The sequence below is a fragment of the Carassius carassius genome, chromosome 8 (assembly GCF_963082965.1).
Source record: "Carassius carassius chromosome 8, fCarCar2.1, whole genome shotgun sequence".
NCBI lineage: Eukaryota > Metazoa > Chordata > Actinopteri > Cypriniformes > Cyprinidae > Carassius > Carassius carassius.
Window position 1 is genome coordinate 35,483,474 of NC_081762.1, and position 25,897 is coordinate 35,509,370.

General features: G+C 48.0%; 26 non-coding genes across 26 annotated transcripts; 10 read left to right on the forward strand and 16 right to left on the reverse strand.

The window, feature by feature from the left end:
• The first annotated feature begins 249 nt into the window (after positions 1-249).
• On the forward strand, positions 250-321 carry trnag-ucc (transfer RNA glycine (anticodon UCC)). The gene has a single exon. It is a non-coding gene; the product is annotated as a tRNA-Gly (tRNA).
• Positions 322-424: 103 nt separating this feature from the next.
• On the reverse strand, positions 425-496 carry trnad-guc (transfer RNA aspartic acid (anticodon GUC)). Its single transcript has one exon. It is a non-coding gene; the product is annotated as a tRNA-Asp (tRNA).
• Positions 497-1,900: 1,404 nt separating this feature from the next.
• trnad-guc (transfer RNA aspartic acid (anticodon GUC)) lies at positions 1,901-1,972 on the reverse strand. The gene has a single exon. It is a non-coding gene; the product is annotated as a tRNA-Asp (tRNA).
• Positions 1,973-3,360: 1,388 nt separating this feature from the next.
• On the reverse strand, positions 3,361-3,432 carry trnad-guc (transfer RNA aspartic acid (anticodon GUC)). Its single transcript has one exon. It is a non-coding gene; the product is annotated as a tRNA-Asp (tRNA).
• Positions 3,433-4,661: 1,229 nt separating this feature from the next.
• On the forward strand, positions 4,662-4,733 carry trnag-ucc (transfer RNA glycine (anticodon UCC)). Its single transcript has one exon. It is a non-coding gene; the product is annotated as a tRNA-Gly (tRNA).
• Positions 4,734-4,836: 103 nt separating this feature from the next.
• Positions 4,837-4,908, reverse strand: trnad-guc (transfer RNA aspartic acid (anticodon GUC)). Its single transcript has one exon. It is a non-coding gene; the product is annotated as a tRNA-Asp (tRNA).
• Positions 4,909-6,312: 1,404 nt separating this feature from the next.
• trnad-guc (transfer RNA aspartic acid (anticodon GUC)) lies at positions 6,313-6,384 on the reverse strand. Its single transcript has one exon. It is a non-coding gene; the product is annotated as a tRNA-Asp (tRNA).
• Positions 6,385-7,773: 1,389 nt separating this feature from the next.
• On the reverse strand, positions 7,774-7,845 carry trnad-guc (transfer RNA aspartic acid (anticodon GUC)). Its single transcript has one exon. It is a non-coding gene; the product is annotated as a tRNA-Asp (tRNA).
• Positions 7,846-9,074: 1,229 nt separating this feature from the next.
• Positions 9,075-9,146, forward strand: trnag-ucc (transfer RNA glycine (anticodon UCC)). The gene has a single exon. It is a non-coding gene; the product is annotated as a tRNA-Gly (tRNA).
• Positions 9,147-9,249: 103 nt separating this feature from the next.
• On the reverse strand, positions 9,250-9,321 carry trnad-guc (transfer RNA aspartic acid (anticodon GUC)). The gene has a single exon. It is a non-coding gene; the product is annotated as a tRNA-Asp (tRNA).
• A 1,404-nt stretch (positions 9,322-10,725) lies between these two features.
• trnad-guc (transfer RNA aspartic acid (anticodon GUC)) lies at positions 10,726-10,797 on the reverse strand. Its single transcript has one exon. It is a non-coding gene; the product is annotated as a tRNA-Asp (tRNA).
• Positions 10,798-12,186: 1,389 nt separating this feature from the next.
• On the reverse strand, positions 12,187-12,258 carry trnad-guc (transfer RNA aspartic acid (anticodon GUC)). Its single transcript has one exon. It is a non-coding gene; the product is annotated as a tRNA-Asp (tRNA).
• Positions 12,259-13,487: 1,229 nt separating this feature from the next.
• On the forward strand, positions 13,488-13,559 carry trnag-ucc (transfer RNA glycine (anticodon UCC)). The gene has a single exon. It is a non-coding gene; the product is annotated as a tRNA-Gly (tRNA).
• A 103-nt stretch (positions 13,560-13,662) lies between these two features.
• trnad-guc (transfer RNA aspartic acid (anticodon GUC)) lies at positions 13,663-13,734 on the reverse strand. The gene has a single exon. It is a non-coding gene; the product is annotated as a tRNA-Asp (tRNA).
• Positions 13,735-14,967: 1,233 nt separating this feature from the next.
• Positions 14,968-15,039, forward strand: trnag-ucc (transfer RNA glycine (anticodon UCC)). Its single transcript has one exon. It is a non-coding gene; the product is annotated as a tRNA-Gly (tRNA).
• A 103-nt stretch (positions 15,040-15,142) lies between these two features.
• On the reverse strand, positions 15,143-15,214 carry trnad-guc (transfer RNA aspartic acid (anticodon GUC)). Its single transcript has one exon. It is a non-coding gene; the product is annotated as a tRNA-Asp (tRNA).
• A 1,230-nt stretch (positions 15,215-16,444) lies between these two features.
• trnag-ucc (transfer RNA glycine (anticodon UCC)) lies at positions 16,445-16,516 on the forward strand. The gene has a single exon. It is a non-coding gene; the product is annotated as a tRNA-Gly (tRNA).
• A 103-nt stretch (positions 16,517-16,619) lies between these two features.
• Positions 16,620-16,691, reverse strand: trnad-guc (transfer RNA aspartic acid (anticodon GUC)). Its single transcript has one exon. It is a non-coding gene; the product is annotated as a tRNA-Asp (tRNA).
• Positions 16,692-18,096: 1,405 nt separating this feature from the next.
• On the reverse strand, positions 18,097-18,168 carry trnad-guc (transfer RNA aspartic acid (anticodon GUC)). The gene has a single exon. It is a non-coding gene; the product is annotated as a tRNA-Asp (tRNA).
• Positions 18,169-19,397: 1,229 nt separating this feature from the next.
• trnag-ucc (transfer RNA glycine (anticodon UCC)) lies at positions 19,398-19,469 on the forward strand. The gene has a single exon. It is a non-coding gene; the product is annotated as a tRNA-Gly (tRNA).
• Positions 19,470-20,875: 1,406 nt separating this feature from the next.
• On the forward strand, positions 20,876-20,947 carry trnag-ucc (transfer RNA glycine (anticodon UCC)). Its single transcript has one exon. It is a non-coding gene; the product is annotated as a tRNA-Gly (tRNA).
• A 103-nt stretch (positions 20,948-21,050) lies between these two features.
• trnad-guc (transfer RNA aspartic acid (anticodon GUC)) lies at positions 21,051-21,122 on the reverse strand. The gene has a single exon. It is a non-coding gene; the product is annotated as a tRNA-Asp (tRNA).
• Positions 21,123-22,525: 1,403 nt separating this feature from the next.
• On the reverse strand, positions 22,526-22,597 carry trnad-guc (transfer RNA aspartic acid (anticodon GUC)). Its single transcript has one exon. It is a non-coding gene; the product is annotated as a tRNA-Asp (tRNA).
• Positions 22,598-23,826: 1,229 nt separating this feature from the next.
• On the forward strand, positions 23,827-23,898 carry trnag-ucc (transfer RNA glycine (anticodon UCC)). The gene has a single exon. It is a non-coding gene; the product is annotated as a tRNA-Gly (tRNA).
• A 1,406-nt stretch (positions 23,899-25,304) lies between these two features.
• Positions 25,305-25,376, forward strand: trnag-ucc (transfer RNA glycine (anticodon UCC)). The gene has a single exon. It is a non-coding gene; the product is annotated as a tRNA-Gly (tRNA).
• Positions 25,377-25,479: 103 nt separating this feature from the next.
• On the reverse strand, positions 25,480-25,551 carry trnad-guc (transfer RNA aspartic acid (anticodon GUC)). The gene has a single exon. It is a non-coding gene; the product is annotated as a tRNA-Asp (tRNA).
• Positions 25,552-25,897: the final 346 nt, after the last annotated feature.

A 25,897-nucleotide genomic window follows, 5' to 3' on the forward strand; every position in this document is an offset into this window, starting at 1 on the left:
ACGCTGCAGGAGGGCGTGCCACTGGTCATCGTCTGTATTTGCACTCTCTGCGTTTGCGCTGTCAGCACTTAGTGTTTATTTAGCTGGCATGGGAAGGCAGCACTTTCTTGTACGTGACGGGAAGCAAACTCTGGAAGGCTCTCTTTAGTGACGGGTCCAAACAAAGATCTCATCAGCTCCTCTAGCCCTATCGGCGACTCGTGCACTTCGAGCCTTCTTAACGACGGCGCAAGTGGCTGACTGCTGACTGCGTTGGTGGTATAGTGGTGAGCATAGCTGCCTTCCAAGCAGTTGACCCGGGTTCGATTCCCGGCCAACGCATGTCCTTTGGCTCGGGCTGATGTCGAAGCAGAACTCCTTCTGTGACCTGTGGCTCCTCCCAAAACTTTTGGATGGATCGTTCAGAAGCCGAAAAGAGGTAGCTCTCCCCGTCGGGGAATCGAACCCCGGTCTTCCGCGTGACAGGCGGAGATACTGTCCACTATACTAACGAGGAGCTGTGCATGTTGCTGTTTCTCCCCCAACCGACGCTACTGCACCGACATAACTGAACAATGCATGGCTTTTTCTGACGCTGACACAGCCCTAGCACCGTCAAATTCCGGATGGACCCATCATTAGCTAAAGTGGCATTACATTTGGAACACTACCCGTTGCAGGGGTCATTGTTTGGACTCTTTTTTTTTTTTTTTTTTTTTTTAAATAGTGCTTTAAACAAAAAGGATTGTGTCAATGCAACTGAACAACATTAATTAGGAACACAGTGCGTCAATAAAGCAAAATGACAGTTAAAGGCATTTCGTCATTGAAATCGATGATGTCATCATTCAGCTAAGTTCAGTTTAAATAGTATCTGTGCAATAATTTTCAATCAAGTCAACGATATCGCTGTACATGAAGTGTCCCCAGCTATGCCTGCCAGAGGCGACAGAGGCAAGGAACCAAAACTCGATCGGTGAAAAAATGGAGAAAAAACCCGGTGAGAAACCAGGCTCAGTCGGGGAGACAGTTCTCCTCTGGTCAGAAGAAACCAGCAAATCAGCTCCAGGCTGCAGAAAAGTTCGACTGTGCAGAAGAATCATCTGTTTCCTGTGGTCTTGTCCTGGTGGTCGTCTAAGACAAGGTCTTTACAGGGGATCTGTATCTGGGGCTCATCTAGTTGTCCCGGTCTCCGCTGTGTTTCAGGGCCATAGAGGTCCTTTCTAGGTGTTGATCCACCATCTTGTCTGGATACTGACTGGATCCGGGTGACTGAAGCGGCCCACTGATCTGGATACAGAATGGATCTGGTGGCTACGGTGACCTCGGAATAAGGGATTTCTTTAAAAGACTCTTTTATTCATATAAGATTTTCTCCAACTTTTCAGATGGAGGCATGAGAAGGAGATTGCCTTGATTGGGCTTGTGGTTATTGGTGGACCGAGGACAGAGCTACAACAAAATGCAATAGCAGAATCAATTTGGCCGTCCGCCAACACGCTGCAGGAGGGCGTGCCACTGGTCATCGTCTGTATTTGCACTCTCTGCGTTTGCGCTGTCAGCACTTAGTGTTTATTTAGCTGGCATGGGAAGGCAGCACTTTCTTGTACGTGACGGGAAGCAAACTCTGGAAGGCTCTCTTTAGTGACGGGTCCAAACAAAGATCTCATCAGCTCCTCTAGCCCTATCGGCGACTCGTGCACTTCGAGCCTTCTTAACGACGGCGCAAGTGGCTGACTGCTGACTGCGTTGGTGGTATAGTGGTGAGCATAGCTGCCTTCCAAGCAGTTGACCTGGGTTCGATTCCCGGCCAACGCATGTCCTTTGGCTCGGGCTGATGTCGAAGCAGAACTCCTTCTGTGACCTGTGGCTCCTCCCAAAACTTTTGGATGGATCGTTCAGAAGCCGAAAAGAGGTAGCTCTCCCCGTCGGGGAATCGAACCCCGGTCTTCCGCGTGACAGGCGGAGATACTGTCCATTATACTAACGAGGAGCTGTGCATGTTGCTGTTTCTCCCCCAACCGACGCTACTGCACCGACATAACTGAACAATGCATGGCTTTTTCTGACGCTGACACAGCCCTAGCACCGTCAAATTCCGGATGGACCCATCATTAGCTAAAGTGGCATTACATTTGGAACACTACCCGTTGCAGGGGTCATTGTTTGGACTCTTTTTTTTTTTTTTTTTTTTTTAAATAGTGCTTTAAACAAAAAGGATTGTGTCAATGCAACTGAACAACATTAATTAGGAACACAGTGCGTCAATAAAGCAAAATGACAGTTAAAGGCATTTCGTCATTGAAATCGATGATGTCATCATTCAGCTAAGTTCAGTTTAAATAGTATCTGTGCAATAATTTTCAATCAAGTCAACGATATCGCTGTACATGAAGTGTCCCCAGCTATGCCTGCCAGAGGCGACAGAGGCAAGGAACCAAAACTCGATCGGTGAAAAAATGGAGAAAAAACCCGGTGAGAAACCAGGCTCAGTCGGGGAGACAGTTCTCCTCTGGTCAGAAGAAACCAGCAAATCAGCTCCAGGCTGCAGAAAAGTCAGACTGTGCAGAAGAATCATCTGTTTCCTGTGGTCTTGTCCTGGTGGTCGTCTAAGACAAGGTCTTTACAGGGGATCTGTATCTGGGGCTCATCTAGTTGTCCCGGTCTCCGCTGTGTTTCAGGGCCATAGAGGTCCTTTCTAGGTGTTGATCCACCATCTTGTCTGGATACTGACTGGATCCGGGTGACTGAAGCGGCCCACTGATCTGGATACAGAATGGATCTGGTGGCTACGATGACCTCGGAATAAGGGATTTCTTTAAAAGACTCTTTTATTCATATAAGATTTTCTCCAACTTTTCAGATGGAGGCATGAGAAAGAGATTGCCTTGATTGGGCTTGTGGTTATTGGTGGACCGAGGACAGAGCTACAACAAAATGCAATAGCAGAATCAATTTGGCCGTCCGCCAACACGCTGCAGGAGGGCGTGCCACTGGTCATCGTCTGTATTTGCACTCTCTGCGTTTGCGCTGTCAGCACTTAGTGTTTATTTAGCTGGCATGGGAAGGCAGCACTTTCTTGTACGTGACGGGAAGCAAACTCTGGAAGGCTCTCTTTAGTGACGGGTCCAAACAAAGATCTCATCAGCTCCTCTAGCCCTATCGGCGACTCGTGCACTTCGAGCCTTCTTAACGACGGCGCAAGTGGCTGACTGCTGACTGCGTTGGTGGTATAGTGGTGAGTATAGTTGACCCGGGTTCGATTCCCGGCCAACGCATGTCCTTTGGCTCGGGCTGATGTCGAAGCAGAACTCCTTCTGTGACCTGTGGCTCCTCCCAAAACTTTTGGATGGATCGTTCAGAAGCCGAAAAGAGGTAGCTCTCCCCGTCGGGGAATCGAACCCCGGTCTTCCGCGTGACAGGCGGAGATACTGTCCATTATACTAACGAGGAGCTGTGCATGTTGCTGTTTCTCCCCCAACCGACGCTACTGCACCGACATAACTGAACAATGCATGGCTTTTTCTGACGCTGACACAGCCCTAGCACCGTCAAATTCCGGATGGACCCATCATTAGCTAAAGTGGCATTACATTTGGAACACTACCCGTTGCAGGGGTCATTGTTTGGACTCTTTTTTTTTTTTTTTTTTTTTTTAAATAGTGCTTTAAACAAAAAGGATTGTGTCAATGCAACTGAACAACATTAATTAGGAACACAGTGCGTCAATAAAGCAAAATGACAGTTAAAGGCATTTCGTCATTGAAATCGATGATGTCATCATTCAGCTAAGTTCAGTTTAAATAGTATCTGTGCAATAATTTTCAATCAAGTCAACGATATCGCTGTACATGAAGTGTCCCCAGCTATGCCTGCCAGAGGCGACAGAGGCAAGGAACCAAAACTCGATCGGTGAAAAAATGGAGAAAAAACCCGGTGAGAAACCAGGCTCAGTCGGGGAGACAGTTCTCCTCTGGTCAGAAGAAACCAGCAAATCAGCTCCAGGCTGCAGAAAAGTTCGACTGTGCAGAAGAATCATCTGTTTCCTGTGGTCTTGTCCTGGTGGTCGTCTAAGACAAGGTCTTTACAGGGGATCTGTATCTGGGGCTCATCTAGTTGTCCCGGTCTCCGCTGTGTTTCAGGGCCATAGAGGTCCTTTCTAGGTGTTGATCCACCATCTTGTCTGGATACTGACTGGATCCGGGTGACTGAAGCGGCCCACTGATCTGGATACAGAATGGATCTGGTGGCTACGGTGACCTCGGAATAAGGGATTTCTTTAAAAGACTCTTTTATTCATATAAGATTTTCTCCAACTTTTCAGATGGAGGCATGAGAAGGAGATTGCCTTGATTGGGCTTGTGGTTATTGGTGGACCGAGGACAGAGCTACAACAAAATGCAATAGCAGAATCAATTTGGCCGTCCGCCAACACGCTGCAGGAGGGCGTGCCACTGGTCATCGTCTGTATTTGCACTCTCTGCGTTTGCGCTGTCAGCACTTAGTGTTTATTTAGCTGGCATGGGAAGGCAGCACTTTCTTGTACGTGACGGGAAGCAAACTCTGGAAGGCTCTCTTTAGTGACGGGTCCAAACAAAGATCTCATCAGCTCCTCTAGCCCTATCGGCGACTCGTGCACTTCGAGCCTTCTTAACGACGGCGCAAGTGGCTGACTGCTGACTGCGTTGGTGGTATAGTGGTGAGCATAGCTGCCTTCCAAGCAGTTGACCCGGGTTCGATTCCCGGCCAACGCATGTCCTTTGGCTCGGGCTGATGTCGAAGCAGAACTCCTTCTGTGACCTGTGGCTCCTCCCAAAACTTTTGGATGGATCGTTCAGAAGCCGAAAAGAGGTAGCTCTCCCCGTCGGGGAATCGAACCCCGGTCTTCCGCGTGACAGGCGGAGATACTGTCCACTATACTAACGAGGAGCTGTGCATGTTGCTGTTTCTCCCCCAACCGACGCTACTGCACCGACATAACTGAACAATGCATGGCTTTTTCTGACGCTGACACAGCCCTAGCACCGTCAAATTCCGGATGGACCCATCATTAGCTAAAGTGGCATTACATTTGGAACACTACCCGTTGCAGGGGTCATTGTTTGGACTCTTTTTTTTTTTTTTTTTTTTTTTAAATAGTGCTTTAAACAAAAAGGATTGTGTCAATGCAACTGAACAACATTAATTAGGAACACAGTGCGTCAATAAAGCAAAATGACAGTTAAAGGCATTTCGTCATTGAAATCGATGATGTCATCATTCAGCTAAGTTCAGTTTAAATAGTATCTGTGCAATAATTTTCAATCAAGTCAACGATATCGCTGTACATGAAGTGTCCCCAGCTATGCCTGCCAGAGGCGACAGAGGCAAGGAACCAAAACTCGATCGGTGAAAAAATGGAGAAAAAACCCGGTTAGAAACCAGGCTCAGTCGGGGAGACAGTTCTCCTCTGGTCAGAAGAAACCAGCAAATCAGCTCCAGGCTGCAGAAAAGTCAGACTGTGCAGAAGAATCATCTGTTTCCTGTGGTCTTGTCCTGGTGGTCGTCTAAGACAAGGTCTTTACAGGGGATCTGTATCTGGGGCTCATCTAGTTGTCCCGGTCTCCGCTGTGTTTCAGGGCCATAGAGGTCCTTTCTAGGTGTTGATCCACCATCTTGTCTGGATACTGACTGGATCCGGGTGACTGAAGCGGCCCACTGATCTGGATACAGAATGGATCTGGTGGCTACGGTGACCTCGGAATAAGGGATTTCTTTAAAAGACTCTTTTATTCATATAAGATTTTCTCCAACTTTTCAGATGGAGGCATGAGAAAGAGATTGCCTTGATTGGGCTTGTGGTTATTGGTGGACCGAGGACAGAGCTACAACAAAATGCAATAGCAGAATCAATTTGGCCGTCCGCCAACACGCTGCAGGAGGGCGTGCCACTGGTCATCGTCTGTATTTGCACTCTCTGCGTTTGCGCTGTCAGCACTTAGTGTTTATTTAGCTGGCATGGGAAGGCAGCACTTTCTTGTACGTGACGGGAAGCAAACTCTGGAAGGCTCTCTTTAGTGACGGGTCCAAACAAAGATCTCATCAGCTCCTCTAGCCCTATCGGCGACTCGTGCACTTCGAGCCTTCTTAACGACGGCGCAAGTGGCTGACTGCTGACTGCGTTGGTGGTATAGTGGTGAGCATAGCTGCCTTCCAAGCAGTTGACCTGGGTTCGATTCCCGGCCAACGCATGTCCTTTGGCTCGGGCTGATGTCGAAGCAGAACTCCTTCTGTGACCTGTGGCTCCTCCCAAAACTTTTGGATGGATCGTTCAGAAGCCGAAAAGAGGTAGCTCTCCCCGTCGGGGAATCGAACCCCGGTCTTCCGCGTGACAGGCGGAGATACTGTCCATTATACTAACGAGGAGCTGTGCATGTTGCTGTTTCTCCCCCAACCGACGCTACTGCACCGACATAACTGAACAATGCATGGCTTTTTCTGACGCTGACACAGCCCTAGCACCGTCAAATTCCGGATGGACCCATCATTAGCTAAAGTGGCATTACATTTGGAACACTACCCGTTGCAGGGGTCATTGTTTGGACTCTTTTTTTTTTTTTTTTTTTTTTTAAATAGTGCTTTAAACAAAAAGGATTGTGTCAATGCAACTGAACAACATTAATTAGGAACACAGTGCGTCAATAAAGCAAAATGACAGTTAAAGGCATTTCGTCATTGAAATCGATGATGTCATCATTCAGCTAAGTTCAGTTTAAATAGTATCTGTGCAATAATTTTCAATCAAGTCAACGATATCGCTGTACATGAAGTGTCCCCAGCTATGCCTGCCAGAGGCGACAGAGGCAAGGAACCAAAACTCGATCGGTGAAAAAATGGAGAAAAAACCCGGTGAGAAACCAGGCTCAGTCGGGGAGACAGTTCTCCTCTGGTCAGAAGAAACCAGCAAATCAGCTCCAGGCTGCAGAAAAGTCAGACTGTGCAGAAGAATCATCTGTTTCCTGTGGTCTTGTCCTGGTGGTCGTCTAAGACAAGGTCTTTACAGGGGATCTGTATCTGGGGCTCATCTAGTTGTCCCGGTCTCCGCTGTGTTTCAGGGCCATAGAGGTCCTTTCTAGGTGTTGATCCACCATCTTGTCTGGATACTGACTGGATCCGGGTGACTGAAGCGGCCCACTGATCTGGATACAGAATGGATCTGGTGGCTACGATGACCTCGGAATAAGGGATTTCTTTAAAAGACTCTTTTATTCATATAAGATTTTCTCCAACTTTTCAGATGGAGGCATGAGAAAGAGATTGCCTTGATTGGGCTTGTGGTTATTGGTGGACCGAGGACAGAGCTACAACAAAATGCAATAGCAGAATCAATTTGGCCGTCCGCCAACACGCTGCAGGAGGGCGTGCCACTGGTCATCGTCTGTATTTGCACTCTCTGCGTTTGCGCTGTCAGCACTTAGTGTTTATTTAGCTGGCATGGGAAGGCAGCACTTTCTTGTACGTGACGGGAAGCAAACTCTGGAAGGCTCTCTTTAGTGACGGGTCCAAACAAAGATCTCATCAGCTCCTCTAGCCCTATCGGCGACTCGTGCACTTCGAGCCTTCTTAACGACGGCGCAAGTGGCTGACTGCTGACTGCGTTGGTGGTATAGTGGTGAGTATAGTTGACCCGGGTTCGATTCCCGGCCAACGCATGTCCTTTGGCTCGGGCTGATGTCGAAGCAGAACTCCTTCTGTGACCTGTGGCTCCTCCCAAAACTTTTGGATGGATCGTTCAGAAGCCGAAAAGAGGTAGCTCTCCCCGTCGGGGAATCGAACCCCGGTCTTCCGCGTGACAGGCGGAGATACTGTCCATTATACTAACGAGGAGCTGTGCATGTTGCTGTTTCTCCCCCAACCGACGCTACTGCACCGACATAACTGAACAATGCATGGCTTTTTCTGACGCTGACACAGCCCTAGCACCGTCAAATTCCGGATGGACCCATCATTAGCTAAAGTGGCATTACATTTGGAACACTACCCGTTGCAGGGGTCATTGTTTGGACTCTTTTTTTTTTTTTTTTTTTTTTTAAATAGTGCTTTAAACAAAAAGGATTGTGTCAATGCAACTGAACAACATTAATTAGGAACACAGTGCGTCAATAAAGCAAAATGACAGTTAAAGGCATTTCGTCATTGAAATCGATGATGTCATCATTCAGCTAAGTTCAGTTTAAATAGTATCTGTGCAATAATTTTCAATCAAGTCAACGATATCGCTGTACATGAAGTGTCCCCAGCTATGCCTGCCAGAGGCGACAGAGGCAAGGAACCAAAACTCGATCGGTGAAAAAATGGAGAAAAAACCCGGTGAGAAACCAGGCTCAGTCGGGGAGACAGTTCTCCTCTGGTCAGAAGAAACCAGCAAATCAGCTCCAGGCTGCAGAAAAGTTCGACTGTGCAGAAGAATCATCTGTTTCCTGTGGTCTTGTCCTGGTGGTCGTCTAAGACAAGGTCTTTACAGGGGATCTGTATCTGGGGCTCATCTAGTTGTCCCGGTCTCCGCTGTGTTTCAGGGCCATAGAGGTCCTTTCTAGGTGTTGATCCACCATCTTGTCTGGATACTGACTGGATCCGGGTGACTGAAGCGGCCCACTGATCTGGATACAGAATGGATCTGGTGGCTACGGTGACCTCGGAATAAGGGATTTCTTTAAAAGACTCTTTTATTCATATAAGATTTTCTCCAACTTTTCAGATGGAGGCATGAGAAGGAGATTGCCTTGATTGGGCTTGTGGTTATTGGTGGACCGAGGACAGAGCTACAACAAAATGCAATAGCAGAATCAATTTGGCCGTCCGCCAACACGCTGCAGGAGGGCGTGCCACTGGTCATCGTCTGTATTTGCACTCTCTGCGTTTGCGCTGTCAGCACTTAGTGTTTATTTAGCTGGCATGGGAAGGCAGCACTTTCTTGTACGTGACGGGAAGCAAACTCTGGAAGGCTCTCTTTAGTGACGGGTCCAAACAAAGATCTCATCAGCTCCTCTAGCCCTATCGGCGACTCGTGCACTTCGAGCCTTCTTAACGACGGCGCAAGTGGCTGACTGCTGACTGCGTTGGTGGTATAGTGGTGAGCATAGCTGCCTTCCAAGCAGTTGACCCGGGTTCGATTCCCGGCCAACGCATGTCCTTTGGCTCGGGCTGATGTCGAAGCAGAACTCCTTCTGTGACCTGTGGCTCCTCCCAAAACTTTTGGATGGATCGTTCAGAAGCCGAAAAGAGGTAGCTCTCCCCGTCGGGGAATCGAACCCCGGTCTTCCGCGTGACAGGCGGAGATACTGTCCACTATACTAACGAGGAGCTGTGCATGTTGCTGTTTCTCCCCCAACCGACGCTACTGCACCGACATAACTGAACAATGCATGGCTTTTTCTGACGCTGACACAGCCCTAGCACCGTCAAATTCCGGATGGACCCATCATTAGCTAAAGTGGCATTACATTTGGAACACTACCCGTTGCAGGGGTCATTGTTTGGACTCTTTTTTTTTTTTTTTTTTTTTTTAAATAGTGCTTTAAACAAAAAGGATTGTGTCAATGCAACTGAACAACATTAATTAGGAACACAGTGCGTCAATAAAGCAAAATGACAGTTAAAGGCATTTCGTCATTGAAATCGATGATGTCATCATTCAGCTAAGTTCAGTTTAAATAGTATCTGTGCAATAATTTTCAATCAAGTCAACGATATCGCTGTACATGAAGTGTCCCCAGCTATGCCTGCCAGAGGCGACAGAGGCAAGGAACCAAAACTCGATCGGTGAAAAAATGGAGAAAAAACCCGGTGAGAAACCAGGCTCAGTCGGGGAGACAGTTCTCCTCTGGTCAGAAGAAACCAGCAAATCAGCTCCAGGCTGCAGAAAAGTTCGACTGTGCAGAAGAATCATCTGTTTCCTGTGGTCTTGTCCTGGTGGTCGTCTAAGACAAGGTCTTTACAGGGGATCTGTATCTGGGGCTCATCTAGTTGTCCCGGTCTCCGCTGTGTTTCAGGGCCATAGAGGTCCTTTCTAGGTGTTGATCCACCATCTTGTCTGGATACTGACTGGATCCGGGTGACTGAAGCGGCCCACTGATCTGGATACAGAATGGATCTGGTGGCTACGGTGACCTCGGAATAAGGGATTTCTTTAAAAGACTCTTTTATTCATATAAGATTTTCTCCAACTTTTCAGATGGAGGCATGAGAAGGAGATTGCCTTGATTGGGCTTGTGGTTATTGGTGGACCGAGGACAGAGCTACAACAAAATGCAATAGCAGAATCAATTTGGCCGTCCGCCAACACGCTGCAGGAGGGCGTGCCACTGGTCATCGTCTGTATTTGCACTCTCTGCGTTTGCGCTGTCAGCACTTAGTGTTTATTTAGCTGGCATGGGAAGGCAGCACTTTCTTGTACGTGACGGGAAGCAAACTCTGGAAGGCTCTCTTTAGTGACGGGTCCAAACAAAGATCTCATCAGCTCCTCTAGCCCTATCGGCGACTCGTGCACTTCGAGCCTTCTTAACGACGGCGCAAGTGGCTGACTGCTGACTGCGTTGGTGGTATAGTGGTGAGCATAGCTGCCTTCCAAGCAGTTGACCTGGGTTCGATTCCCGGCCAACGCATGTCCTTTGGCTCGGGCTGATGTCGAAGCAGAACTCCTTCTGTGACCTGTGGCTCCTCCCAAAACTTTTGGATGGATCGTTCAGAAGCCGAAAAGAGGTAGCTCTCCCCGTCGGGGAATCGAACCCCGGTCTTCCGCGTGACAGGCGGAGATACTGTCCATTATACTAACGAGGAGCTGTGCATGTTGCTGTTTCTCCCCCAACCGACGCTACTGCACCGACATAACTGAACAATGCATGGCTTTTTCTGACGCTGACACAGCCCTAGCACCGTCAAATTCCGGATGGACCCATCATTAGCTAAAGTGGCATTACATTTGGAACACTACCCGTTGCAGGGGTCATTGTTTGGACTCTTTTTTTTTTTTTTTTTTTTTTTAAATAGTGCTTTAAACAAAAAGGATTGTGTCAATGCAACTGAACAACATTAATTAGGAACACAGTGCGTCAATAAAGCAAAATGACAGTTAAAGGCATTTCGTCATTGAAATCGATGATGTCATCATTCAGCTAAGTTCAGTTTAAATAGTATCTGTGCAATAATTTTCAATCAAGTCAACGATATCGCTGTACATGAAGTGTCCCCAGCTATGCCTGCCAGAGGCGACAGAGGCAAGGAACCAAAACTCGATCGGTGAAAAAATGGAGAAAAAACCCGGTGAGAAACCAGGCTCAGTCGGGGAGACAGTTCTCCTCTGGTCAGAAGAAACCAGCAAATCAGCTCCAGGCTGCAGAAAAGTCAGACTGTGCAGAAGAATCATCTGTTTCCTGTGGTCTTGTCCTGGTGGTCGTCTAAGACAAGGTCTTTACAGGGGATCTGTATCTGGGGCTCATCTAGTTGTCCCGGTCTCCGCTGTGTTTCAGGGCCATAGAGGTCCTTTCTAGGTGTTGATCCACCATCTTGTCTGGATACTGACTGGATCCGGGTGACTGAAGCGGCCCACTGATCTGGATACAGAATGGATCTGGTGGCTACGATGACCTCGGAATAAGGGATTTCTTTAAAAGACTCTTTTATTCATATAAGATTTTCTCCAACTTTTCAGATGGAGGCATGAGAAAGAGATTGCCTTGATTGGGCTTGTGGTTATTGGTGGACCGAGGACAGAGCTACAACAAAATGCAATAGCAGAATCAATTTGGCCGTCCGCCAACACGCTGCAGGAGGGCGTGCCACTGGTCATCGTCTGTATTTGCACTCTCTGCGTTTGCGCTGTCAGCACTTAGTGTTTATTTAGCTGGCATGGGAAGGCAGCACTTTCTTGTACGTGACGGGAAGCAAACTCTGGAAGGCTCTCTTTAGTGACGGGTCCAAACAAAGATCTCATCAGCTCCTCTAGCCCTATCGGCGACTCGTGCACTTCGAGCCTTCTTAACGACGGCGCAAGTGGCTGACTGCTGACTGCGTTGGTGGTATAGTGGTGAGCATAGTTGACCCGGGTTCGATTCCCGGCCAACGCATGTCCTTTGGCTCGGGCTGATGTCGAAGCAGAACTCCTTCTGTGACCTGTGGCTCCTCCCAAAACTTTTGGATGGATCGTTCAGAAGCCGAAAAGAGGTAGCTCTCCCCGTCGGGGAATCGAACCCCGGTCTTCCGCGTGACAGGCGGAGATACTGTCCATTATACTAACGAGGAGCTGTGCATGTTGCTGTTTCTCCCCCAACCGACGCTACTGCACCGACATAACTGAACAATGCATGGCTTTTTCTGACGCTGACACAGCCCTAGCACCGTCAAATTCCGGATGGACCCATCATTAGCTAAAGTGGCATTACATTTGGAACACTACCCGTTGCAGGGGTCATTGTTTGGACTCTTTTTTTTTTTTTTTTTTTTTTTAAATAGTGCTTTAAACAAAAAGGATTGTGTCAATGCAACTGAACAACATTAATTAGGAACACAGTGCGTCAATAAAGCAAAATGACAGTTAAAGGCATTTCGTCATTGAAATCGATGATGTCATCATTCAGCTAAGTTCAGTTTAAATAGTATCTGTGCAATAATTTTCAATCAAGTCAACGATATCGCTGTACATGAAGTGTCCCCAGCTATGCCTGCCAGAGGCGACAGAGGCAAGGAACCAAAACTCGATCGGTGAAAAAATGGAGAAAAAACCCGGTGAGAAACCAGGCTCAGTCGGGGAGACAGTTCTCCTCTGGTCAGAAGAAACCAGCAAATCAGCTCCAGGCTGCAGAAAAGTTCGACTGTGCAGAAGAATCATCTGTTTCCTGTGGTCTTGTCCTGGTGGTCGTCTAAGACAAGGTCTTTACAGGGGATCTGTATCTGGGGCTCATCTAGTTGTCCCGGTCTCCGCTGTGTTTCAGGGCCATAGAGGTCCTTTCTAGGTGTTGATCCACCATCTTGTCTGGATACTGACTGGATCCGGGTGACTGAAGCGGCCCACTGATCTGGATACAGAATGGATCTGGTGGCTACGGTGACCTCGGAATAAGGGATTTCTTTAAAAGACTCTTTTATTCATATAAGATTTTCTCCAACTTTTCAGATGGAGGCATGAGAAGGAGATTGCCTTGATTGGGCTTGTGGTTATTGGTGGACCGAGGACAGAGCTACAACAAAATGCAATAGCAGAATCAATTTGGCCGTCCGCCAACACGCTGCAGGAGGGCGTGCCACTGGTCATCGTCTGTATTTGCACTCTCTGCGTTTGCGCTGTCAGCACTTAGTGTTTATTTAGCTGGCATGGGAAGGCAGCACTTTCTTGTACGTGACGGGAAGCAAACTCTGGAAGGCTCTCTTTAGTGACGGGTCCAAACAAAGATCTCATCAGCTCCTCTAGCCCTATCGGCGACTCGTGCACTTCGAGCCTTCTTAACGACGGCGCAAGTGGCTGACTGCTGACTGCGTTGGTGGTATAGTGGTGAGCATAGCTGCCTTCCAAGCAGTTGACCCGGGTTCGATTCCCGGCCAACGCATGTCCTTTGGCTCGGGCTGATGTCGAAGCAGAACTCCTTCTGTGACCTGTGGCTCCTCCCAAAACTTTTGGATGGATCGTTCAGAAGCCGAAAAGAGGTAGCTCTCCCCGTCGGGGAATCGAACCCCGGTCTTCCGCGTGACAGGCGGAGATACTGTCCATTATACTAACGAGGAGCTGTGCATGTTGCTGTTTCTCCCCCAACCGACGCTACTGCACCGACATAACTGAACAATGCATGGCTTTTTCTGACGCTGACACAGCCCTAGCACCGTCAAATTCCGGATGGACCCATCATTAGCTAAAGTGGCATTACATTTGGAACACTACCCGTTGCAGGGGTCATTGTTTGGACTCTTTTTTTTTTTTTTTTTTTTTTTTTTTAAATAGTGCTTTAAACAAAAAGGATTGTGTCAATGCAACTGAACAACATTAATTAGGAACACAGTGCGTCAATAAAGCAAAATGACAGTTAAAGGCATTTCGTCATTGAAATCGATGATGTCATCATTCAGCTAAGTTCAGTTTAAATAGTATCTGTGCAATAATTTTCAATCAAGTCAACGATATCGCTGTACATGAAGTGTCCCCAGCTATGCCTGCCAGAGGCGACAGAGGCAAGGAACCAAAACTCGATCGGTGAAAAAATGGAGAAAAAACCCGGTGAGAAACCAGGCTCAGTCGGGGAGACAGTTCTCCTCTGGTCAGAAGAAACCAGCAAATCAGCTCCAGGCTGCAGAAAAGTCAGACTGTGCAGAAGAATCATCTGTTTCCTGTGGTCTTGTCCTGGTGGTCGTCTAAGACAAGGTCTTTACAGGGGATCTGTATCTGGGGCTCATCTAGTTGTCCCGGTCTCCGCTGTGTTTCAGGGCCATAGAGGTCCTTTCTAGGTGTTGATCCACCATCTTGTCTGGATACTGACTGGATCCGGGTGACTGAAGCGGCCCACTGATCTGGATACAGAATGGATCTGGTGGCTACGGTGACCTCGGAATAAGGGATTTCTTTAAAAGACTCTTTTATTCATATAAGATTTTCTCCAACTTTTCAGATGGAGGCATGAGAAAGAGATTGCCTTGATTGGGCTTGTGGTTATTGGTGGACCGAGGACAGAGCTACAACAAAATGCAATAGCAGAATCAATTTGGCCGTCCGCCAACACGCTGCAGGAGGGCGTGCCACTGGTCATCGTCTGTATTTGCACTCTCTGCGTTTGCGCTGTCAGCACTTAGTGTTTATTTAGCTGGCATGGGAAGGCAGCACTTTCTTGTACGTGACGGGAAGCAAACTCTGGAAGGCTCTCTTTAGTGACGGGTCCAAACAAAGATCTCATCAGCTCCTCTAGCCCTATCGGCGACTCGTGCACTTCGAGCCTTCTTAACGACGGCGCAAGTGGCTGACTGCTGACTGCGTTGGTGGTATAGTGGTGAGCATAGCTGCCTTCCAAGCAGTTGACCCGGGTTCGATTCCCGGCCAACGCATGTCCTTTGGCTCGGGCTGATGTCGAAGCAGACCTCCTTCTGTGACCTGTGGCTCCTCCCAAAACTTTTGGATGGATCGTTCAGAAGCCGAAAAGAGGTAGCTCTCCCCGTCGGGGAATCGAACCCCGGTCTTCCGCGTGACAGGCGGAGATACTGTCCACTATACTAACGAGGAGCTGTGCATGTTGCTGTTTCTCCCCCAACCGACGCTACTGCACCGACATAACTGAACAATGCATGGCTTTTTCTGACGCTGACACAGCCCTAGCACCGTCAAATTCCGGATGGACCCATCATTAGCTAAAGTGGCATTACATTTGGAACACTACCCGTTGCAGGGGTCATTGTTTGGACTCTTTTTTTTTTTTTTTTTTTTTTTTAAATAGTGCTTTAAACAAAAAGGATTGTGTCAATGCAACTGAACAACATTAATTAGGAACACAGTGCGTCAATAAAGCAAAATGACAGTTAAAGGCATTTCGTCATTGAAATCGATGATGTCATCATTCAGCTAAGTTCAGTTTAAATAGTATCTGTGCAATAATTTTCAATCAAGTCAACGATATCGCTGTACATGAAGTGTCCCCAGCTATGCCTGCCAGAGGCGACAGAGGCAAGGAACCAAAACTCGATCGGTGAAAAAATGGAGAAAAAACCCGGTGAGAAACCAGGCTCAGTCGGGGAGACAGTTCTCCTCTGGTCAGAAGAAACCAGCAAATCAGCTCCAGGCTGCAGAAAAGTTCGACTGTGCAGAAGAATCATCTGTTTCCTGTGGTCTTGTCCTGGTGGTTGTCTAAGACAAGGTCTTTACAGGGGATCTGTATCTGGGGCTCATCTAGTTGTCCCGGTCTCCGCTGTGTTTCAGGGCCATAGAGGTCCTTTCTAGGTGTTGATCCACCATCTTGTCTGGATACTGACTGGATCCGGGTGACTGAAGCGGCCCACTGATCTGGATACAGAATGGATCTGGTGGCTACGGTGACCTCGGAATAAGGGATTTCTTTAAAAGACTCTTTTATTCATATAAGATTTTCTCCAACTTTTCAGATGGAGGCATGAGAAGGAGATTGCCTTGATTGGGCTTGTGGTTATTGGTGGACCGAGGACAGAGCTACAACAAAATGCAATAGCAGAATCAATTTGGCCGTCCGCCAACACGCTGCAGGAGGGCGTGCCACTGGTCATCGTCTGTATTTGCACTCTCTGCGTTTGCGCTGTCAGCACTTAGTGTTTATTTAGCTGGCATGGGAAGGCAGCACTTTCTTGTACGTGACGGGAAGCAAACTCTGGAAGGCTCTCTTTAGTGACGGGTCCAAACAAAGATCTCATCAGCTCCTCTAGCCCTATCGGCGACTCGTGCACTTCGAGCCTTCTTAACGACGGCGCAAGTGGCTGACTGCTGACTGCGTTGGTGGTATAGTGGTGAGCATAGCTGCCTTCCAAGCAGTTGACCCGGGTTCGATTCCCGGCCAACGCATGTCCTTTGGCTCGGGCTGATGTCGAAGCAGAACTCCTTCTGTGACCTGTGGCTCCTCCCAAAACTTTTGGATGGATCGTTCAGAAGCCGAAAAGAGGTAGCTCTCCCCGTCGGGGAATCGAACCCCGGTCTTCCGCGTGACAGGCGGAGATACTGTCCACTATACTAACGAGGAGCTGTGCATGTTGCTGTTTCTCCCCCAACCGACGCTACTGCACCGACATAACTGAACAATGCATGGCTTTTTCTGACGCTGACACAGCCCTAGCACCGTCAAATTCCGGATGGACCCATCATTAGCTAAAGTGGCATTACATTTGGAACACTACCCGTTGCAGGGGTCATTGTTTGGACTCTTTTTTTTTTTTTTTTTTTTTTTTAAATAGTGCTTTAAACAAAAAGGATTGTGTCAATGCAACTGAACAACATTAATTAGGAACACAGTGCGTCAATAAAGCAAAATGACAGTTAAAGGCATTTCGTCATTGAAATCGATGATGTCATCATTCAGCTAAGTTCAGTTTAAATAGTATCTGTGCAATAATTTTCAATCAAGTCAACGATATCGCTGTACATGAAGTGTCCCCAGCTATGCCTGCCAGAGGCGACAGAGGCAAGGAACCAAAACTCGATCGGTGAAAAAATGGAGAAAAAACCCGGTGAGAAACCAGGCTCAGTCGGGGAGACAGTTCTCCTCTGGTCAGAAGAAACCAGCAAATCAGCTCCAGGCTGCAGAAAAGTTCGACTGTGCAGAAGAATCATCTGTTTCCTGTGGTCTTGTCCTGGTGGTCGTCTAAGACAAGGTCTTTACAGGGGATCTGTATCTGGGGCTCATCTAGTTGTCCCGGTCTCCGCTGTGTTTCAGGGCCATAGAGGTCCTTTCTAGGTGTTGATCCACCATCTTGTCTGGATACTGACTGGATCCGGGTGACTGAAGCGGCCCACTGATCTGGATACAGAATGGATCTGGTGGCTACGGTGACCTCGGAATAAGGGATTTCTTTAAAAGACTCTTTTATTCATATAAGATTTTCTCCAACTTTTCAGATGGAGGCATGAGAAGGAGATTGCCTTGATTGGGCTTGTGGTTATTGGTGGACCGAGGACAGAGCTACAACAAAATGCAATAGCAGAATCAATTTGGCCGTCCGCCAACACGCTGCAGGAGGGCGTGCCACTGGTCATCGTCTGTATTTGCACTCTCTGCGTTTGCGCTGTCAGCACTTAGTGTTTATTTAGCTGGCATGGGAAGGCAGCACTTTCTTGTACGTGACGGGAAGCAAACTCTGGAAGGCTCTCTTTAGTGACGGGTCCAAACAAAGATCTCATCAGCTCCTCTAGCCCTATCGGCGACTCGTGCACTTCGAGCCTTCTTAACGACGGCGCAAGTGGCTGACTGCTGACTGCGTTGGTGGTATAGTGGTGAGCATAGCTGCCTTCCAAGCAGTTGACCTGGGTTCGATTCCCGGCCAACGCATGTCCTTTGGCTCGGGCTGATGTCGAAGCAGAACTCCTTCTGTGACCTGTGGCTCCTCCCAAAACTTTTGGATGGATCGTTCAGAAGCCGAAAAGAGGTAGCTCTCCCCGTCGGGGAATCGAACCCCGGTCTTCCGCGTGACAGGCGGAGATACTGTCCATTATACTAACGAGGAGCTGTGCATGTTGCTGTTTCTCCCCCAACCGACGCTACTGCACCGACATAACTGAACAATGCATGGCTTTTTCTGACGCTGACACAGCCCTAGCACCGTCAAATTCCGGATGGACCCATCATTAGCTAAAGTGGCATTACATTTGGAACACTACCCGTTGCAGGGGTCATTGTTTGGACTCTTTTTTTTTTTTTTTTTTTTTTTAAATAGTGCTTTAAACAAAAAGGATTGTGTCAATGCAACTGAACAACATTAATTAGGAACACAGTGCGTCAATAAAGCAAAATGACAGTTAAAGGCATTTCGTCATTGAAATCGATGATGTCATCATTCAGCTAAGTTCAGTTTAAATAGTATCTGTGCAATAATTTTCAATCAAGTCAACGATATCGCTGTACATGAAGTGTCCCCAGCTATGCCTGCCAGAGGCGACAGAGGCAAGGAACCAAAACTCGATCGGTGAAAAAATGGAGAAAAAACCCGGTGAGAAACCAGGCTCAGTCGGGGAGACAGTTCTCCTCTGGTCAGAAGAAACCAGCAAATCAGCTCCAGGCTGCAGAAAAGTCAGACTGTGCAGAAGAATCATCTGTTTCCTGTGGTCTTGTCCTGGTGGTCGTCTAAGACAAGGTCTTTACAGGGGATCTGTATCTGGGGCTCATCTAGTTGTCCCGGTCTCCGCTGTGTTTCAGGGCCATAGAGGTCCTTTCTAGGTGTTGATCCACCATCTTGTCTGGATACTGACTGGATCCGGGTGACTGAAGCGGCCCACTGATCTGGATACAGAATGGATCTGGTGGCTACGATGACCTCGGAATAAGGGATTTCTTTAAAAGACTCTTTTATTCATATAAGATTTTCTCCAACTTTTCAGATGGAGGCATGAGAAAGAGATTGCCTTGATTGGGCTTGTGGTTATTGGTGGACCGAGGACAGAGCTACAACAAAATGCAATAGCAGAATCAATTTGGCCGTCCGCCAACACGCTGCAGGAGGGCGTGCCACTGGTCATCGTCTGTATTTGCACTCTCTGCGTTTGCGCTGTCAGCACTTAGTGTTTATTTAGCTGGCATGGGAAGGCAGCACTTTCTTGTACGTGACGGGAAGCAAACTCTGGAAGGCTCTCTTTAGTGACGGGTCCAAACAAAGATCTCATCAGCTCCTCTAGCCCTATCGGCGACTCGTGCACTCCGAGCCTTCTTAACGACGGCGCAAGTGGCTGACTGCTGACTGCGTTGGTGGTATAGTGGTGAGCATAGCTGCCTTCCAAGCAGTTGACCCGGGTTCGATTCCCGGCCAACGCATGTCCTTTGGCTCGGGCTGATGTCGAAGCAGACCTCCTTCTGTGACCTGTGGCTCCTCCCAAAACTTTTGGATGGATCGTTCAGAAGCCGAAAAGAGGTAGCTCTCCCCGTCGGGGAATCGAACCACGGTCTTCCGCGTGACAGGCGGAGATACTGTCCACTATACTAACGAGGAGCTGTGCATGTTGCTGTTTCTCCCCCAACCGACGCTACTGCACCGACATAACTGAACAATGCATGGCTTTTTCTGACGCTGACACAGCCCTAGCACCGTCAAATTCCGGATGGACCCATCATTAGCTAAAGTGGCATTACATTTGGAACACTACCCGTTGCAGGGGTCATTGTTTGGACTCTTTTTTTTTTTTTTTTTTTTTTTTTAAATAGTGCTTTAAACAAAAAGGATTGTGTCAATGCAACTGAACAACATTAATTAGGAACACAGTGCGTCAATAAAGCAAAATGACAGTTAAAGGCATTTCGTCATTGAAATCGATGATGTCATCATTCAGCTAAGTTCAGTTTAAATAGTATCTGTGCAATAATTTTCAATCAAGTCAACGATATCGCTGTACATGAAGTGTCCCCAGCTATGCCTGCCAGAGGCGACAGAGGCAAGGAACCAAAACTCGATCGGTGAAAAAATGGAGAAAAAACCCGGTGAGAAACCAGGCTCAGTCGGGGAGACAGTTCTCCTCTGGTCAGAAGAAACCAGCAAATCAGCTCCAGGCTGCAGAAAAGTTCGACTGTGCAGAAGAATCATCTGTTTCCTGTGGTCTTGTCCTGGTGGTCGTCTAAGACAAGGTCTTTACAGGGGATCTGTATCTGGGGCTCATCTAGTTGTCCCGGTCTCCGCTGTGTTTCAGGGCCATAGAGGTCCTTTCTAGGTGTTGATCCACCATCTTGTCTGGATACTGACTGGATCCGGGTGACTGAAGCGGCCCACTGATCTGGATACAGAATGGATCTGGTGGCTACGGTGACCTCGGAATAAGGGATTTCTTTAAAAGACTCTTTTATTCATATAAGATTTTCTCCAACTTTTCAGATGGAGGCATGAGAAGGAGATTGCCTTGATTGGGCTTGTGGTTATTGGTGGACCGAGGACAGAGCTACAACAAAATGCAATAGCAGAATCAATTTGGCCGTCCGCCAACACGCTGCAGGAGGGCGTGCCACTGGTCATCGTCTGTATTTGCACTCTCTGCGTTTGCGCTGTCAGCACTTAGTGTTTATTTAGCTGGCATGGGAAGGCAGCACTTTCTTGTACGTGACGGGAAGCAAACTCTGGAAGGCTCTCTTTAGTGACGGGTCCAAACAAAGATCTCATCAGCTCCTCTAGCCCTATCGGCGACTCGTGCACTTCGAGCCTTCTTAACGACGGCGCAAGTGGCTGACTGCTGACTGCGTTGGTGGTATAGTGGTGAGCATAGCTGCCTTCCAAGCAGTTGACCCGGGTTCGATTCCCGGCCAACGCATGTCCTTTGGCTCGGGCTGATGTCGAAGCAGAACTCCTTCTGTGACCTGTGGCTCCTCCCAAAACTTTTGGATGGATCGTTCAGAAGCCGAAAAGAGGTAGCTCTCCCCGTCGGGGAATCGAACCCCGGTCTTCCGCGTGACAGGCGGAGATACTGTCCACTATACTAACGAGGAGCTGTGCATGTTGCTGTTTCTCCCCCAACCGACGCTACTGCACCGACATAACTGAACAATGCATGGCTTTTTCTGACGCTGACACAGCCCTAGCACCGTCAAATTCCGGATGGACCCATCATTAGCTAAAGTGGCATTACATTTGGAACACTACCCGTTGCAGGGGTCATTGTTTGGACTCTTTTTTTTTTTTTTTTTTTTTTAAATAGTGCTTTAAACAAAAAGGATTGTGTCAATGCAACTGAACAACATTAATTAGGAACACAGTGCGTCAATAAAGCAAAATGACAGTTAAAGGCATTTCGTCATTGAAATCGATGATGTCATCATTCAGCTAAGTTCAGTTTAAATAGTATCTGTGCAATAATTTTCAATCAAGTCAACGATATCGCTGTACATGAAGTGTCCCCAGCTATGCCTGCCAGAGGCGACAGAGGCAAGGAACCAAAACTCGATCGGTGAAAAAATGGAGAAAAAACCCGGTGAGAAACCAGGCTCAGTCGGGGAGACAGTTCTCCTCTGGTCAGAAGAAACCAGCAAATCAGCTCCAGGCTGCAGAAAAGTTCGACTGTGCAGAAGAATCATCTGTTTCCTGTGGTCTTGTCCTGGTGGTCGTCTAAGACAAGGTCTTTACAGGGGATCTGTATCTGGGGCTCATCTAGTTGTCCCGGTCTCCGCTGTGTTTCAGGGCCATAGAGGTCCTTTCTAGGTGTTGATCCACCATCTTGTCTGGATACTGACTGGATCCGGGTGACTGAAGCGGCCCACTGATCTGGATACAGAATGGATCTGGTGGCTACGGTGACCTCGGAATAAGGGATTTCTTTAAAAGACTCTTTTATTCATATAAGATTTTCTCCAACTTTTCAGATGGAGGCATGAGAAGGAGATTGCCTTGATTGGGCTTGTGGTTATTGGTGGACCGAGGACAGAGCTACAACAAAATGCAATAGCAGAATCAATTTGGCCGTCCGCCAACACGCTGCAGGAGGGCGTGCCACTGGTCATCGTCTGTATTTGCACTCTCTGCGTTTGCGCTGTCAGCACTTAGTGTTTATTTAGCTGGCATGGGAAGGCAGCACTTTCTTGTACGTGACGGGAAGCAAACTCTGGAAGGCTCTCTTTAGTGACGGGTCCAAACAAAGATCTCATCAGCTCCTCTAGCCCTATCGGCGACTCGTGCACTTCGAGCCTTCTTAACGACGGCGCAAGTGGCTGACTGCTGACTGCGTTGGTGGTATAGTGGTGAGCATAGCTGCCTTCCAAGCAGTTGACCTGGGTTCGATTCCCGGCCAACGCATGTCCTTTGGCTCGGGCTGATGTCGAAGCAGAACTCCTTCTGTGACCTGTGGCTCCTCCCAAAACTTTTGGATGGATCGTTCAGAAGCCGAAAAGAGGTAGCTCTCCCCGTCGGGGAATCGAACCCCGGTCTTCCGCGTGACAGGCGGAGATACTGTCCATTATACTAACGAGGAGCTGTGCATGTTGCTGTTTCTCCCCCAACCGACGCTACTGCACCGACATAACTGAACAATGCATGGCTTTTTCTGACGCTGACACAGCCCTAGCACCGTCAAATTCCGGATGGACCCATCATTAGCTAAAGTGGCATTACATTTGGAACACTACCCGTTGCAGGGGTCATTGTTTGGACTCTTTTTTTTTTTTTTTTTTTTTTTAAATAGTGCTTTAAACAAAAAGGATTGTGTCAATGCAACTGAACAACATTAATTAGGAACACAGTGCGTCAATAAAGCAAAATGACAGTTAAAGGCATTTCGTCATTGAAATCGATGATGTCATCATTCAGCTAAGTTCAGTTTAAATAGTATCTGTGCAATAATTTTCAATCAAGTCAACGATATCGCTGTACATGAAGTGTCCCCAGCTATGCCTGCCAGAGGCGACAGAGGCAAGGAACCAAAACTCGATCGGTGAAAAAATGGAGAAAAAACCCGGTGAGAAACCAGGCTCAGTCGGGGAGACAGTTCTCCTCTGGTCAGAAGAAACCAGCAAATCAGCTCCAGGCTGCAGAAAAGTCAGACTGTGCAGAAGAATCATCTGTTTCCTGTGGTCTTGTCCTGGTGGTCGTCTAAGACAAGGTCTTTACAGGGGATCTGTATCTGGGGCTCATCTAGTTGTCCCGGTCTCCGCTGTGTTTCAGGGCCATAGAGGTCCTTTCTAGGTGTTGATCCACCATCTTGTCTGGATACTGACTGGATCCGGGTGACTGAAGCGGCCCACTGATCTGGATACAGAATGGATCTGGTGGCTACGATGACCTCGGAATAAGGGATTTCTTTAAAAGACTCTTTTATTCATATAAGATTTTCTCCAACTTTTCAGATGGAGGCATGAGAAAGAGATTGCCTTGATTGGGCTTGTGGTTATTGGTGGACCGAGGACAGAGCTACAACAAAATGCAATAGCAGAATCAATTTGGCCGTCCGCCAACACGCTGCAGGAGGGCGTGCCACTGGTCATCGTCTGTATTTGCACTCTCTGCGTTTGCGCTGTCAGCACTTAGTGTTTATTTAGCTGGCATGGGAAGGCAGCACTTTCTTGTACGTGACGGGAAGCAAACTCTGGAAGGCTCTCTTTAGTGACGGGTCCAAACAAAGATCTCATCAGCTCCTCTAGCCCTATCGGCGACTCGTGCACTCCGAGCCTTCTTAACGACGGCGCAAGTGGCTGACTGCTGACTGCGTTGGTGGTATAGTGGTGAGCATAGCTGCCTTCCAAGCAGTTGACCCGGGTTCGATTCCCGGCCAACGCATGTCCTTTGGCTCGGGCTGATGTCGAAGCAGACCTCCTTCTGTGACCTGTGGCTCCTCCCAAAACTTTTGGATGGATCGTTCAGAAGCCGAAAAGAGGTAGCTCTCCCCGTCGGGGAATCGAACCACGGTCTTCCGCGTGACAGGCGGAGATACTGTCCACTATACTAACGAGGAGCTGTGCATGTTGCTGTTTCTCCCCCAACCGACGCTACTGCACCGACATAACTGAACAATGCATGGCTTTTTCTGACGCTGACACAGCCCTAGCACCGTCAAATTCCGGATGGACCCATCATTAGCTAAAGTGGCATTACATTTGGAACACTACCCGTTGCAGGGGTCATTGTTTGGACTCTTTTTTTTTTTTTTTTTTTTTTTTTAAATAGTGCTTTAAACAAAAAGGATTGTGTCAATGCAACTGAACAACATTAATTAGGAACACAGTGCGTCAATAAAGCAAAATGACAGTTAAAGGCATTTCGTCATTGAAATCGATGATGTCATCATTCAGCTAAGTTCAGTTTAAATAGTATCTGTGCAATAATTTTCAATCAAGTCAACGATATCGCTGTACATGAAGTGTCCCCAGCTATGCCTGCCAGAGGCGACAGAGGCAAGGAACCAAAACTCGATCGGTGAAAAAATGGAGAAAAAACCCGGTGAGAAACCAGGCTCAGTCGGGGAGACAGTTCTCCTCTGGTCAGAAGAAACCAGCAAATCAGCTCCAGGCTGCAGAAAAGTTCGACTGTGCAGAAGAATCATCTGTTTCCTGTGGTCTTGTCCTGGTGGTCGTCTAAGACAAGGTCTTTACAGGGGATCTGTATCTGGGGCTCATCTAGTTGTCCCGGTCTCCGCTGTGTTTCAGGGCCATAGAGGTCCTTTCTAGGTGTTGATCCACCATCTTGTCTGGATACTGACTGGATCCGGGTGACTGAAGCGGCCCACTGATCTGGATACAGAATGGATCTGGTGGCTACGGTGACCTCGGAATAAGGGATTTCTTTAAAAGACTCTTTTATTCATATAAGATTTTCTCCAACTTTTCAGATGGAGGCATGAGAAGGAGATTGCCTTGATTGGGCTTGTGGTTATTGGTGGACCGAGGACAGAGCTACAACAAAATGCAATAGCAGAATCAATTTGGCCGTCCGCCAACACGCTGCAGGAGGGCGTGCCACTGGTCATCGTCTGTATTTGCACTCTCTGCGTTTGCGCTGTCAGCACTTAGTGTTTATTTAGCTGGCATGGGAAGGCAGCACTTTCTTGTACGTGACGGGAAGCAAACTCTGGAAGGCTCTCTTTAGTGACGGGTCCAAACAAAGATCTCATCAGCTCCTCTAGCCCTATCGGCGACTCGTGCACTTCGAGCCTTCTTAACGACGGCGCAAGTGGCTGACTGCTGACTGCGTTGGTGGTATAGTGGTGAGCATAGCTGCCTTCCAAGCAGTTGACCCGGGTTCGATTCCCGGCCAACGCATGTCCTTTGGCTCGGGCTGATGTCGAAGCAGAACTCCTTCTGTGACCTGTGGCTCCTCCCAAAACTTTTGGATGGATCGTTCAGAAGCCGAAAAGAGGTAGCTCTCCCCGTCGGGGAATCGAACCCCGGTCTTCCGCGTGACAGGCGGAGATACTGTCCATTATACTAACGAGGAGCTGTGCATGTTGCTGTTTCTCCCCCAACCGACGCTACTGCACCGACATAACTGAACAATGCATGGCTTTTTCTGACGCTGACACAGCCCTAGCACCGTCAAATTCCGGATGGACCCATCATTAGCTAAAGTGGCATTACATTTGGAACACTACCCGTTGCAGGGGTCATTGTTTGGACTCTTTTTTTTTTTTTTTTTTTTTTTAAATAGTGCTTTAAACAAAAAGGATTGTGTCAATGCAACTGAACAACATTAATTAGGAACACAGTGCGTCAATAAAGCAAAATGACAGTTAAAGGCATTTCGTCATTGAAATCGATGATGTCATCATTCAGCTAAGTTCAGT